General features: G+C 36.8%; 1 long non-coding RNA gene across 1 annotated transcript; it reads right to left on the minus strand.

Moving 5' to 3' along the window:
- Positions 1-1,829: 1,829 nt before the first annotated feature.
- On the minus strand, positions 1,830-4,180 carry LOC113278187. Its single transcript, XR_003325351.1, has 3 exons — positions 3,662-4,180; positions 3,346-3,401; positions 1,830-2,344 (listed from the first exon to the last, which is right to left on the minus strand). It is a non-coding gene; the product is annotated as an uncharacterized LOC113278187 (long non-coding RNA).
- Between the last annotated feature and the right edge of the window lie 10,333 nt (positions 4,181-14,513).

Below are 14,513 nucleotides of genomic sequence, written 5' to 3' on the forward strand. Positions count from 1 at the left end.
TACATCAAACTTTGATGATCCGTGTTACATTGTCACCCACATCAATGGGTCAGTTCACCCACGTTACATTTTCGTCACCCAAATTAAGTCTCCTTCACCCACGTCAACAAGGTCGATCATCTTCAACAGGTCTGGTCAGCAGATGCAATCGCCGGCGGCCTTGCACTGCGGCCTACCCGGCGGCCTTTCCCGGGGTCCAGGCGGCAGGCGGCGGCGGCGGCAGGCGGCGGCGGCGGCAGGCGGCGGCGGCGGCAGGCGGCGGCGGCAGGCGGCGGCGGCAGGCCGGCGACAACGGCTTTCGGTGATTCACTGTTTCACGAAACAATATAATTTCATAGTCCCGATTCAACGCAACACGGAGTATCTTAATAACGTACATCCAATTCAGTGCAGCACGAAGTAAATTAATAACTTACCTCCGATCCAGCGCAATGCGGAGCAACTCAATTTTGTAGCCATGGATTTTTCAGCCCACGTCAATTTGGCTTGTGGATTTCTACGCCCCTCTGTGGGCTTGAGAAAAATTCTACTTCTTGGACTTGACGCTTTACACTAATTATTGGGCTTGGTGTTCGATCTTATTTCTTTGATATCTACTTCATATGATGTCCAGATTGGATGATTTTTGGTTCGTTGCAATCATATCTCGATATTCCACATCACGAAGGAAAAATTTCTACAATTTGAGGAGAATATTCTTGGACCAACAACATCATTACATTTTTTGGAGCGAGGTGCTCACCGAACAAAGTCATTAAGAAATGGATCACGTCATCAACATGTTAATACCGCGTCGTCAACCGGGTGCCACAACCAACTTCTTTCCATATAAGTTGCCACATTAGCAACTTGCGCCACATCAGCCGCTCCTGCCCCGAAAACAATCTATTTCTCGTCTTACTCCACATGCAATTGTTTGTTCGATAACTTCTTCATCCACTACAAGAAAAGTCGCTTTTAGTGGCAAAACACTGTGTCACGAAAACCAATTTCTTCGTTGCCAAAAGAATTCAGCGGCGCAAAAAGTTTCATCACCTATAGCGAGTCGTTGAAAATGTTCTGTGACGTCCTTAAGAAATAATCACCGAAATTTTTTAATTAGCGACATAAGTCTTTTTGCCACCAAAACTATCTTTTCGTGAGCAAATAAAATTCACACTGTTCACTAATTTTGTGATGAAGAATTTTGTCACTCTGGGTATTATTGGTGAGGAAAATATTTTATCACTTAAAAGAGCTTTAGCCATGAAATTTGTTCGTCTCGAAATATACTTATCATGAAGAAACAAATTCGTCACTTAAAATAGTTTTAGCCGCGAAATTTGTTCGTCTCAAAATATACTTATAGTGAAGAAACAAAATCATCACATAAATAGTTCTAGCGGCGAAATTTGTTCGTCTCAAAATACATTTATAGTGAAGCAACAAATTTGTCACCTAAATAGTTCTAGCCGCGAAATATTTTTATCTCTGAAAAAATAATGATTTAGCAGCGGAATAGATTTAAACTCAAAATAGAAAATCAATGACAAAATTTAGTCGTCTCTAAAAACAAGTATAATGAATAATTAGGATTGTCTATGTATAGTCATTTCAATAACGAATCTCATCGTCTCCAAAAAAATTTCAGATAAAGTCATTTGTCTCAAAAAATTATTAGAGACATAACACTGCCCTCACGATAACTATTTTCAAAAAATTATTAGAGACATAACACTGCCCTCACGGTAACTATTTTCTCATCGTACCATACTCGTCACCATTTTTTCTTTGATGACTAACCTAGATTTAATATCATACAAAAAATTAATATAAATAAATAATATACGTTGAATAAAAAATAATTGCCCATTAAAATAAATTGTTAATACAAAATCCAAACTAAAAAAAATCTGATAAATAAACTCTACCAGTAAATGAATAAATAAACATCACTACTAGAAAAGAGAAAAAAAATACTAAACACCAAATTATTAATGTGACTACATTCAACTTTTAGTTCCACGCGGTAATGTTGTTCAGCCCGAGAGAACGTATCATCATATCTTCCAGTTTTCTTATGACCTTTTCACTGTCTTCTTTCAGAAATGCATTACCTTGAGGCTTTCAATCAATGCATCTCTCTCGCGGAGAGGTATTTTGGTCCATGACTTGTGTCGTAACGAGGCAAGGGAGCGAACAATTACCCCACACTCGCTTGCGAGTGGACTAGCATTTCGCAGTCCGACTTTTCTTATAATTATGAGAAGTTAACACAAAGCTTTCCTTTATTGGCTACAGTCAATGCATCTAGCTTCAGCCCTCTTTCTCGGACCCCTCACTTTTCTTGATGTGGGTGTTGTGCCTACAAATGTGAAAAAAGATCAATTTTATGGGAAGGTAATAAAGATAATGTGAATACTATAAAAGTGGTACCCTACACATATTTTAGAACAAGGCATATTATGCAAAAGTGGACCAGTAAGCACTAAAGAGATGAACAAGATGGAAATCAATTTGATGTTCAACTTAGTTTTCAGACTCCAAGTAACAAAAAGAACTTTCAAGCACTACTGCTTGCAGTTAGAGAATGAAGGATCCAAGTGAGCTACCAAATCGACCTACCGACACATATACAAGGTGATCTGAATTATTGAAAAATGATAAATACTCACATTTTATGAGTGATGCATTAACCTAGCTAAAAAAGTTAATACATTGCAGACCTAAATTATGTTGTGATTTTTGCTGACTTAAAAGTGCTTAATGCAACTCAATTAAATAACGCTAACTAAGTCTTAGCTAGCACACAAAATTGTGAAGTTAATCAAGCTCCATCCATAAGTCTAAAAAGGATCAAAAAATACCAATCTAATTGAAAAATTAAAAGCCTTAAATACAAACATTTTTTGGGTGTTACATAGATTTGACACAAAGTAAGCTACCAAATAGACCTACCTACACATATCCAGCTACCATCACCGAGCAGTGATGAAGAATAGTTACAACATAGAAATGTGAAGGAACAACAAGAAAGACCCATTTATTAGTTTTCCTTAAATCACAAAAGGTTTGGTTAAGACAATTTTTCAAACAACCTATGGGAAACCCGCTTTGTATTAGCTGCAGCAGAACAATACTGAGTAACAGAACCATAGTCAAAGTTTCAAATCAATGATAAATTAAGCTTATTCCAACCACTCAGCACAGATTGAAACAAAAATATCCAACTAGCAACAATAGTGATAAACAGAACCTAACAGTGAGAACAGATTGAAGCAAAAAGAATAAAAAACAACCAATATAACTGTGATGTTGAATTAAGTAAAGTCCATAAAGAAGAGAGAAGGGAAAAGTGATAGGTACCCTCAGAAGATGATGTTGCTAGAGCTGGTTGTTCATTGTTGTTAACCATGTTTCACCTAGGCAGTGAAAAACACCATGATTAAAAGAAAATCTAAGAAACCACAGTCAAAACATGAAAACTTGATGATGTATATATATTTTTTAAAAAACAACAGGATACAAAGGGAACACAAAGGCTAAAAACAAACATTAAATTAGAGTTCTGAAAACCTTTGAAATTAGGATAACCAAGGGATAGAATCATCCTCAAATTAAAAGATCAAAGAATTATAACATATGAAATTGAAGAGTAATATGAGATCTAGAGAGAAATTACCTTCAATTAGTATCTTTTGATAACTTCACAACTTTGGGGTTGTATTTATAGTAGAGAAAATGGAAGATCAAGCGGGAAAGAATACCACCCAACTTTTTTTCCTTTTGATTTACATGGCCCCAAAAAAATTTGAAGATTAACCAAAATCGAAATGGTTTCTTAATTTGAATTTCTCTGATTTTGATATAGAATTAAGGTTCTTCTGTTTATCCATATCTTCTTTCCAAATAAGTGAAAATATTATTCTCCCCCGAAATCGAAAATTACATCCAAGATACTTCTTAACAAGGAAAATTAAAATGTTTGGATCGACATATACATTCACTAACAGCCATTGGATCTTCTCATTACCCCAGATTCAACCGTTCAACCTCAAAAAAAAATATTCCGAAAATCTTTCAGCTAAATCAAACCTGTTTTATAGTAAAATCCAAACAGTTCATCTATCTTTATATTTTAGGAAATCCATAACAACAAAAAAAGGAATGTTTTTGTTTATTAGGGAAGAAAGATGAGAGAAGAAATTTTCTGGAGCAATCGACGGAAAAACGAGATTTCTCGCGGCATATACCAGAGAGTGATAACATGTGTAGCAAAGTGTAACATAACAAGTTACACTTTATTTATTAGCCGTTCAAATATTAATGTTACGCTTTGAGATCGTTGAACCAAATTAGGCGCATCGAAATTTCCTAGCATCCATTATAGCGAGACTATATCCTAATAAGTGTCATATGCTTTACGATGCAACAATTTAAGATGCATCATAACCACAGATCCAATTGTAACTTGCGGAGTGTTATACAAGAAAATCAAAGGCTCATGATTGTTTAAACAAATACTTTTGTTTTTTGGTTATATAGAACCTCATGGATTTTATTTATAAAAATGATTGGTCCACCGAGATTCTACACCATAGGGTGTATCGTGATGAATTGTGTGAGAGGTGGAGTAGGGCCTATTTCTGCCCCACTCTTTATCCCAATGTTTAGAGCTGCTGCGGGACCGTTGGATTCCCTCGAAGTACACTTTGCGGTGTAAATCTTCGGTGGGTGTATCATTGTTGGTTTATTTACTCCTATAAATATTCAAACTTATAGTTGATTCGGCACTAAAATATGTACCAGAGTGCATTTTCAGTAAAAACTCGTAGTCAAATCCCGCCCAGCACTTCACTCGGGACCCCCCAGTGCGCCTACGACGTGTCTCCGCCGAAGATGCATCAAAATTCATCCTCAAAATAACTTGTAGGACCACTAGCTTTTAAGGAGAATGCATTTTAATACTTAGGAAATGAGCACGTGCAAGGATTTTAAGGATACCCGGTGCATTTTAGGACGTGTTGACAAATATCAAGTGCGCACTAGTAAATCCCAAGTTGAGTGCAAATTTTTAAATCACAGGTAGATTATATTGCAATTGAGAGTGACGAAATCACAAAAAAAAATTGTTCAAGAAATCTTGAGATCCTGTCATTATACCTTCATTACTTTCTCTTTGTTAGTAAAGTATAGAGAAAAAACATAAATGACCCTCTTTTGCCTCACAACTAAGTTTCTTATCTTGAGATTGTAAGATTATCGAAACAAATGAAAAGATACCACAAAAATTTAATGTCGCCTTAACAAATTTTAGTTACACTTGAATTTTTAGGGTTGGTATATTTAAATTCTTGGTTCACAAGATATATTTTTTAACGTACTAGTACATTTATACGAAACATTCTTATAATTCATTTTTTACCATATAATGGTGTTTATATATACATATAAAATTTATATACTAGATGATCATTATTACAGTTGGAAGCAAAGAGCTCAACTTCTTAATAGGAAGAAATTTGGAAAAATTAAAGAGAGCTTGGAAACCATTATAGTGATATTGTAAATTTATGGAAAGAGATGAGAAGATACCGAGGATATTTCAAACAGAGTTGACAAGTTTTTTCCTCACTGGCAAAATTGGAGTTGAGATGTATTGGGATTTAGATTATTGACTTACAAGATAAAGTTTTGGTACAATTACTACTGGATTTAACTTGCTGAAAATTTCGAGTCACTAAGAAAATTTTGATTATAGATAATAATAATATTTTGTGTACATATGCATGCTTCAATCACAAATTCGTCGCATCTTCTTTATTCTCTGGACGGCTTAAGGTGAAATTGAATTCAAATCTTTCAAGGTAATCATATTAATGAAAAAAATTGAATCACAAGGTATTACAAATAAATAAGAATATATTTGTGTGCATATATCTGCATATTGAACACTTTCACGATGATAGGCGGATGAAGTACTCAACTTCTCAATCAAAAGGAAGGTTGGTTGCACCCGAAACATCGTCGAGTAGTGTAAATGTGGTAGTACTCCAGTTCTATAGAGCGTTCTTTTTCCGGAGCATTCTTTTCAATCTTTTCCCCTTAAATGACGTAAATAAATGAAGATTTGTATATTTCCCCTTTTAAAAAATTTCTTCAACAAGTAAGTTGATTTTCTCTAATTTATAAGTTATTGTTAAATATTATGCTTTACATGGTGAATTATATTGTTACCAAAAACCTATTCTTTGGCATCTATGTATTCTTTTATCACCATAAAGAATTCTTTGTGACAACATTTCAGTAATCATTGAAACAACAAACTGCGGTGAAGTTATAATATCACTGAAAATGACTAAAGCGACAAAATCTAGTTCGTTGTAAATGTTCTTACTTGTGAAGATTAAAAGTTGTTATTATATAAATATTTGCAACCAAACAAGTTGATGGTCACTAAAAATAAATCTAGTGTCAAACATTTAGTTTCGTCACTATAAAATTAGTTAGTGACGAATTAATTTGGTCAGTATAAATTTTTCTTTTGTAACGAAATTTATATATTATCACCAAAAAGATTTTATGTCCACTTTTTAGCATCATCACAATAGACTTAAATGGTGACAAACACATATGATCACAAAAAACTTATTATTGACTAGACATTATTTCGTCTCTAACTGAAGTCACAAAAAAATTATTAGTGACTATATATTATTTCGTCTCTAACTAAAGTCACTAAAAACTTATGAGTGACGAAACCTGAGTCCCGTCGCGGAAAACCTAATAACAGTGACAAAAATTATTTTGGTCACAATAACTAAGCTTTAGCAATGAAATATTCTTCGCCGCAAAAACTATCGTCACCAAAGCCATGTTTTCTTGTAGTGATCGTACGTCCGAATTGGATTATTTTTGGCTCGTTACGATCGCATATCAATTTCCAACAACATGAGGACGCAATTTCAAACATTTAAATAGATTATTTTTGAGATTGGGGAGGCGACATCGAAGAGGGTCGCATTTTAAATCACCATACACTAGTAGAAAAATGATGATCCGTAACAGTTAAAAACTGTTACTGTATTATTTCCATAACAGTTTTAGTTTTTTCTGCGGTGTTACTAAAGCCCCTGTTACGGAAAGTTTATAAAACCTGTTATGGAAAGGCTATTGAAAAATGACTCATAAATTCTAAAACTATTACTGTTGGTAGTTTCCAGTAACACTTTATAAAATATATGTTACTGAATAATTTCTATTGTAACTATTTTACATAAAACCGTTACCGTTAGCAGTTTATTGTAACATGTTTGGGAACAATCTGTTGCTATTGTTTGAGTAACCGTAACACTTTTTATTGAAACTGTCATAAAAACTAACAGTTTTTACTGAGTACCATCACCTCCACCACTAGCGCCACCACTACCTCCACCACCAGCACTGCCACAACCATCAACACTAGCATCTCCACAACCGTCACCACCATGTCCGTCACGTCCACTACCATGAGTTGGTCTTCTTGGACATGAAATATAAATTCTATAAAAGTACACTTCACAAGATTCGACCTTGAGACCTATTGCATTAATTATAACTCTTGAACCATTCTTCCATGTTTTTCTTTTGTTTAATGTTATCCAAATAAAATATTTACTCTCATTAGACAGTAAACTATACCTCCACCACCTTCGTCGTCACACCACGCAACTACAACACAATTTATATTTTTAATATTCCTACATATTTTTACAACTTGTTTATTATTTTGTGTTATATTAGATTTTTTCTCAAACCTTAGGTAACCATCAGTACGAGCCACGACTAGCTCTCGTGCTTAGAACTAAATCAAGATGTTAAATTAATGTCAGTTCATAAGTAGTTATTTTCTTGAATCGGATACCCAAAAACTAGTTATACAAATAAACAATTTACAGAAATGTCACGATAATGTCAACTATGGTAACATATTAAACATGTTGCAGTAACATAGTTATATAATAACATTTAGTTTAAAAAACATTACGAATAATGCCAACTGCGGTGACATATTAAATATGTTACGGTAACATAGGTATATAATAACAGTTGGTTTAAAGAACTGTAATGGTAATGTCGACATACGAAATATGTTACAGTAAATTGGGTATATAGTAACATTTACTATAAAAACAGTTACAGTATACAACCTAGATGACATTATGTAACAGTTATTACGAAAAGTGTTACTGTTATTTAACTATCTAACATTTAGTAACAGGCAGTTTACGAACTGTTACTTTATAAAAGTTTGAACTGTTACTAAATGTCACTTTTCTACTAGTGATATGAAGCCATAACAGAATCCTCAAAGACTAATGTTATGTCGTTTTAAGTCCGCAACATGGAAAGTTCGTGCTTGTTGTGTAGATTTTCAAATCTCAAAAAACTTAAGTTCGTTGATGATCAAAACTGTTACAGTCCAGTTGATCGAGCTGTTATAGTCCAGTTCCTCAGCAAATACTGCAGTCCAGTCGATCGAACTATTGCAGTCCTTCATCGCATAATTACAATAGTACAGTTGATCGAGCTGTTGTAGTCCAGTTCCTCAGCACATACTTCGGTCCAGTTGATCGAACTGATGAAGTCAGGCTTTCCTCAAAACTGTTTCAGTAAAGTTTTTCCCAGCAACTTCTTCAGTCCAGTTTTACTTATAACTATTACAGTTCAGCTGATCGCAGCTGCTGCAATACAGTTCCATGACAACTGTCTTCAATCCAATTTTGATTCAACTGATGCATTTCAGTCCTGTGGAAAAATCTGGTCGCAGAGTCAAGCCGAGACGCTAAGGAAACTACACTAAATCATCATCGCTGGAAAACATCAACATAGCCAATGGATATCCTAATCACCTCATAAACGAAGTCGCAATAACACTGTTAATATGGTACGTATACAATTTACATATTTCCGCATATTTTCATATAATCATGCATACTTTTGTTCAATGAGACACCTACAATGTGGCGAGCATTTTCTCACAAGGAGATGCACACATTTCAATTCTGCATGCATCTGGAATAGTGGGATTAACCCCCCACGCGAATTCCAGATAGTAGAAAACTTCAAAACTTCATGCGCGAGAAAAATGCAGCAAGGCAGTGCACCCTTGTGCGAGCATTGAGCAACATGACAATCACTATCTTTTCGGGGAGAGTTGCATATTGCCTCAATGTGATTGACTATCACTTAGGGGCGAGATATGTAACACCTCATGGTCTAAAATCATTCCTTTGGGGCGAGCTGTGTAACACTCCATACACTTGGGGGCGAGTTACATAGCACCTAAATGAGATGCAAAATTCATCTTATGAAAATCGAAACAAAAGGTAACCCAAACTTCTTAATCCTCCAACGAGTTACAGGATTAAGAGGGGCCGAGTATACACCCTAATACTTTGACGCAATTATTGCAATCAGTAATGTTAAACTGCTACAACTAAGTTGATCGAACTACTGTAATCCAGTTCCTAAGAAACTGCCGCACTCAGTTGGACGCAACTGATGCAATCCAGTTTTGCTCATCCATCCTGTACTCAGTTGGACGCAACTGATGCAGTCTGGTTCTATTTATAACTGTTACACTAAGGTTTATCGAACTATTTAAATCCAATCCCTCAGCAGCTGCTGCAGTCTAGCTTACCGCAACTGCTACAGTGCAGTCTTTCTCATCGCTGTTGCATTTCAGCTGATCGAAGCTGCTGCAGTCCAGCTATGTTCGGGAGTCCTGCAGTCTAGCTGACCGAAGCTGCTGCAGTGATGTTCGCAGCTCCTGCAGTCCAGCTGATCGCAGCTGCTGCATTGAAACTTTGCTCGTCGCTGCTGCATTCCAGCTGATCAAAGCTGCTGCAGTCCAGCTATCTTCGCGATTCCTGCAGTCCAACTGACCGCAGCTGCTGTAGTGATGTTCGCAGCTCCTGCAGTCCAGCTAATCGAAGCTGCTGCAGTGAAACTTTGCTCGTCGCTGCTGCATTCCAGCTGATCGAAGCTGCTGCAGTCCAGCTATGTTCGTGATTCCTGTACTCCAGCTGACTGCAGCTGCTGCAGTGATGTTCGCAGCTCCTACAGTCCAGCTGATCGCAGCTGCTGCAGTAAAACTTTGCACGTCGCTGCTGCATTCCAGCTGATCGAAGCTGCTGCAGTCCAACTATGCTCGCGATTCCTTCAGTCCAGCTGACCGCAGCTGCTGCATGCAGTCATGTTCGTAGCTCCTGCAGTCCAGCTTATCGCAGCTGCTGCAGACCAGTTTTGCTCATTACTGCACATGACAGTTTTTGTGGCCGTCACAATCCAGTTTACCGTCATCTATGCAATCCAGTTCCACAGCAACTATTGTGATCTACCCGACATCACTGCTGCTATCTTGATTCATATAACTATTGAAGACATATAAGGATCAACGTCATATCAAGTAGTACAACCAAGACCATTGGAGGTCCAACGACACTCAAATTTGTTACACCTCTTCGCTCGTATCTACCGCAACTGAGTCCGTAATTGACAGCAGCTTAATACCAATATCTGATACTACCCAGTTTGGTCGGAAATTACTGACAGTCTGCAAATTCAGATTTCGTTTACGACAACTCGCACAGATTTCGGCTAAGTGACGTCAGATATAACTCATCTTTTTCAAACAAAAGTTACCAGTCTAACTTCTACGCAACTACCATGGTCCGATTTTACATAAGCAGTTACCGCTCACTCACAACACCACTCTGCTCCAGCATCACGTTTCCGTTACAGACCAGTTCATCCTTCGGTCCTGATTTTGCATACAACAATGGTTCATGCTCAACTGTTTCCCGTCGATCTTCCAATCACAATAGCCTCACTTGGGGGCGACTTGTTTACGATTTCCACAATCAGTGAAGGCAGTTTTCTTTGCGCTTCAACAACATAAATTTATTCTTGGGGGCGACTTGTTTACGATTTCCACAATCAGTGAAGGAAGTTTTCTTTGCGCTTCAACAACAAAAATTTACTCTTAGGGCGTCTTGATTTCCGCGAACAGCAAGAGAAGGTTGTTAAACACTTCAGGAGCAATAATCCACACTTAAGGGAAAATTCTGTCATTGATCAAGGAAAATGAAATGTTCTTAACCCCCAACAAGTTGGAGGTTAAGAGGGGGCGATGTTTGTACCATAAGTAAAAATGCCACATAATGGGCCAAAATGGTACTTGAATCATCTTTGGCCCTCATCCAAGCCCGCTAACCAATCAACTGAAGTATCCCACCAGCCCGCCCCGTATTACATAAAGTCAATGGTCAAAGTCAACGCTCGGTCAATGGTCAAAGTCAACGCTCGGTCAATGTCAAGATCGTGTTGTCGATGGTGCTTCCATGCAGTTTCCATCTGTGTTGCCAATGGTGCTACCAAACGGTTTCCCATCTAAGTACTCTATCGCACTGCCAGCCAGTCTCTACCCGTGCTGTCAGCTGTGCTGCCAGCCTCCATCCACATAGCCAGCCATTATACCTGTCAGCCATCAATCCAGTCTGCTAGCACGCAAATTCAATTCAGGAGGCATGCACATGCAGAGGAAGTTTCATGCGAATTAATTCAGGAGGCATGCAAAGGCAGTTTCATGCGAATAAATTCATTAGGCATGAATGAGCAGTTTCATGCAGAATTGATTCCAGCATATCATGCAGAATTTAAGATGGAGCCATGCGATATTGATTCCAGTAGTTTCATACATGCAGAATTGAAGAGGGAGGCATGAATGAGCAGTTAAGGCCATTTAAGTTTATTATGTATTAAAGGGTATAAATAGTGAGGAGCAGAAATAAAAAAAGGGGGAGGTAGCCAATACAGAAAAGAGACTGTAATTCAAAATATTACTCCCCTAGGGGATTCGTCCGTGGGTGTAGGCAACCATGTCGAACCACGTTAAACCTGTGTCACTTTATCTGTTCTTCAATTCGTCTCCCAACCTAAAATACATACCAAATAATCGATTCAATCGTGTTTCGTGCCCAAAAGTAATTTTGGGTGCAAACAGGATGTCACCTTGCCGATATGCTAGAATGAGGATGGCCGAAAAACTTGTGAAAAAGAGGAGCTTTTATGAGCAATTGATTGGTCAAGGCGATGGGTTTGATAATATGTATGCTCAAGTGTTAAGGCCTCAGCATGAAATGGAGTTCCTTCCTTCTCAATATTGGATGAGAATGCCGCTTTGTGGGCATCTAGTGGAGGATACATTTAGATGTGTTGTTCATTATTTTACCCCCACCGTAGAAGTAACATTTACACCAAAGTGGCAAAAATGCGAAGGATTCCTTAGGAAGAGAAGAGTTGTTTTGGCGTTCGTGAACGATAATCATTTTGTTATTCTAAAACTAAAGGAAAATTGTCCATTTCCACCTGTTTGTGGGATGGTTAAAAACAAAGATCTAGATCCCAATATCTGGAAGGGATGGATGGCATTGTATGAGGAGAATCACCAATTTTGGGATGCATTGGCCTTATCAAAGAAACCTCTCCAAGAGGACACTACACCATTTTAAGGATATAGCAACCCAGAGTAGCAATAACACTAGTGTCGTTGCTAAATTTCTGTTGCTACTCTCCGTTGCTATATTTTCGCAACATCATATTTCTGTTTCGAATGTAGCAACAACCATACCTCGGTTGCGAATAGCAACGACAAGCTGTTCATGCATGCTAAGCACGCGTGTGGTCGGAAAAACTTTGACATTTTTTTCCACCCAAAGTCAAAGTTTGGTCACTCTTCTTCTTTATGTTTCCACCCTATCAGCCTTATCTACTACAGTACTATTCCCTATTCTTTATCCTTAGATTTTTTTTAGGAATTTCATTACTCATCTGCTCGCTCTTTATTATTCTGCTCCAGAAGATATTTTCTTCCCTTGATATCAACTGAAGATTCAGTTCATGTCTCGATCTAAGTCGGTCTAAAATCGATCTTCAGTTGCAGTCTTGTATTCGATCTGGTAAGTCACGATTTTGATTTCTGTTAATATATTCTAGGGATTTTGATTTCAGTTTCAAGCATCTTCAGTTAATAGATTCTAGGGTTTCACGATTTTGATTTCAGTCAATAGATTCCAGGGATTATGATTTCAGTTTCAAGAAGCTTCAGTTAATAGATTCTAGGGTTTCACGATTTTGATTTCAGTTAATAGATTCTAGGGATTTTGAATTCAGTTTCAAGCAGCTAATAGAGTAAATATAGGGACTTGGGACTGCTTTTAGTTTAAAGAAGCTACTTTAAGTGATGTATGCTTTATTTTAGTTACTAAGGTGAAGTAATAGAGTTTGTTTTTGTAATGGCTTGATTAGAAACTTTGCTGGTTGGATCTTAAACGGTACTGTTGTTTTCCTTAGTCCTCTCATGGTGATAAATAAGGGGGGAATGGAAAAACTACATTTGCTCAACTCCTTTAAGACTTTATAGGGATTACTTAAAGTAGTTCAGTATTTATTTGTTTGGTTGTTTGTTCAAAATTCTGCCAGGATTTTTCTCTTCTTCTGTAAGTGGTGGTCGTGAATATGTTTTCAAATGATGTCTGGTACACTTAGTGTTGTTGGTAGATGTATACACTTAACTCTTAGACTCTGGATGTATACTACTTATATAATTTTGTTAAAGTAGACTTGGTATTGATAGTATAACTTAGTTGTTCAACAATTCTGTACAAATCTGCATATTACCTTTGTACTGTGTCAGTTTCATTTGCATCTTAGCTGAATTGTATTGTGTAGCTTAGTTGTGCATTTGTCAGATTTATTTTTTTCACAGTTTAAATCATATTACCAACTGTATATATCATCAGTAAGTTTGTCCGTATAAAATTGTGATGTTTAGCTCTTCCTTCTCTATCTGTTAATACTTGTTTTTTCCTGACACCTGCACTTAAACTTTGAAACTGCAAAGCCTGAGTTGTCGATATTTCAGCTGCATTGTGGTACCATTCTGAGATTGCTAAAACTCTCCATTGTGCTAGCTAATTCCTGAATAGTGTAGGTGCGCGAAGCTGTTTTTTCTTTGAGAATTTTTTTTTTTTTTGCTGTGCTAGCATAATTTAGACTTTTCTTAAGAAAAATATGCATTCTGTGTTTGTAGTCTCAACATCTGTGTCAGTAGCTTTGTTAGTGTCACTACCCTGTAAAGCATCTGTGTAAGTAGCATACATCTTTGACTACTTTTTACATGGATGAAATCATTTTAATAGAATTGATCTTCTCTTCATTTGAATATGCTGTCTCCAGTTTCAGTTTTTCGATTTCTTCTTTCTCTTCATTTGAATATGTTGTCTCCAGTTTCATATGACAATCTAACATGAATTTATTTTTTCCATTTTAGGGTTTGTCAAGTTTGAAGAGGTGAACTACTTTGAAGAACTGAAGAACATAGAAAGGTATAAGTTTAAATTAGTTTGTTTAAATTATGAACTAGTTTGTTTAAATTATGAACTTAGGGACTTTTGTAAGTTTGTATGAACTGAACTTAAGAATTTTTTTAA

This window comes from Papaver somniferum, chromosome 5 (assembly GCF_003573695.1).
Source record: "Papaver somniferum cultivar HN1 chromosome 5, ASM357369v1, whole genome shotgun sequence".
Classification (NCBI taxonomy): domain Eukaryota; kingdom Viridiplantae; phylum Streptophyta; class Magnoliopsida; order Ranunculales; family Papaveraceae; genus Papaver; species Papaver somniferum.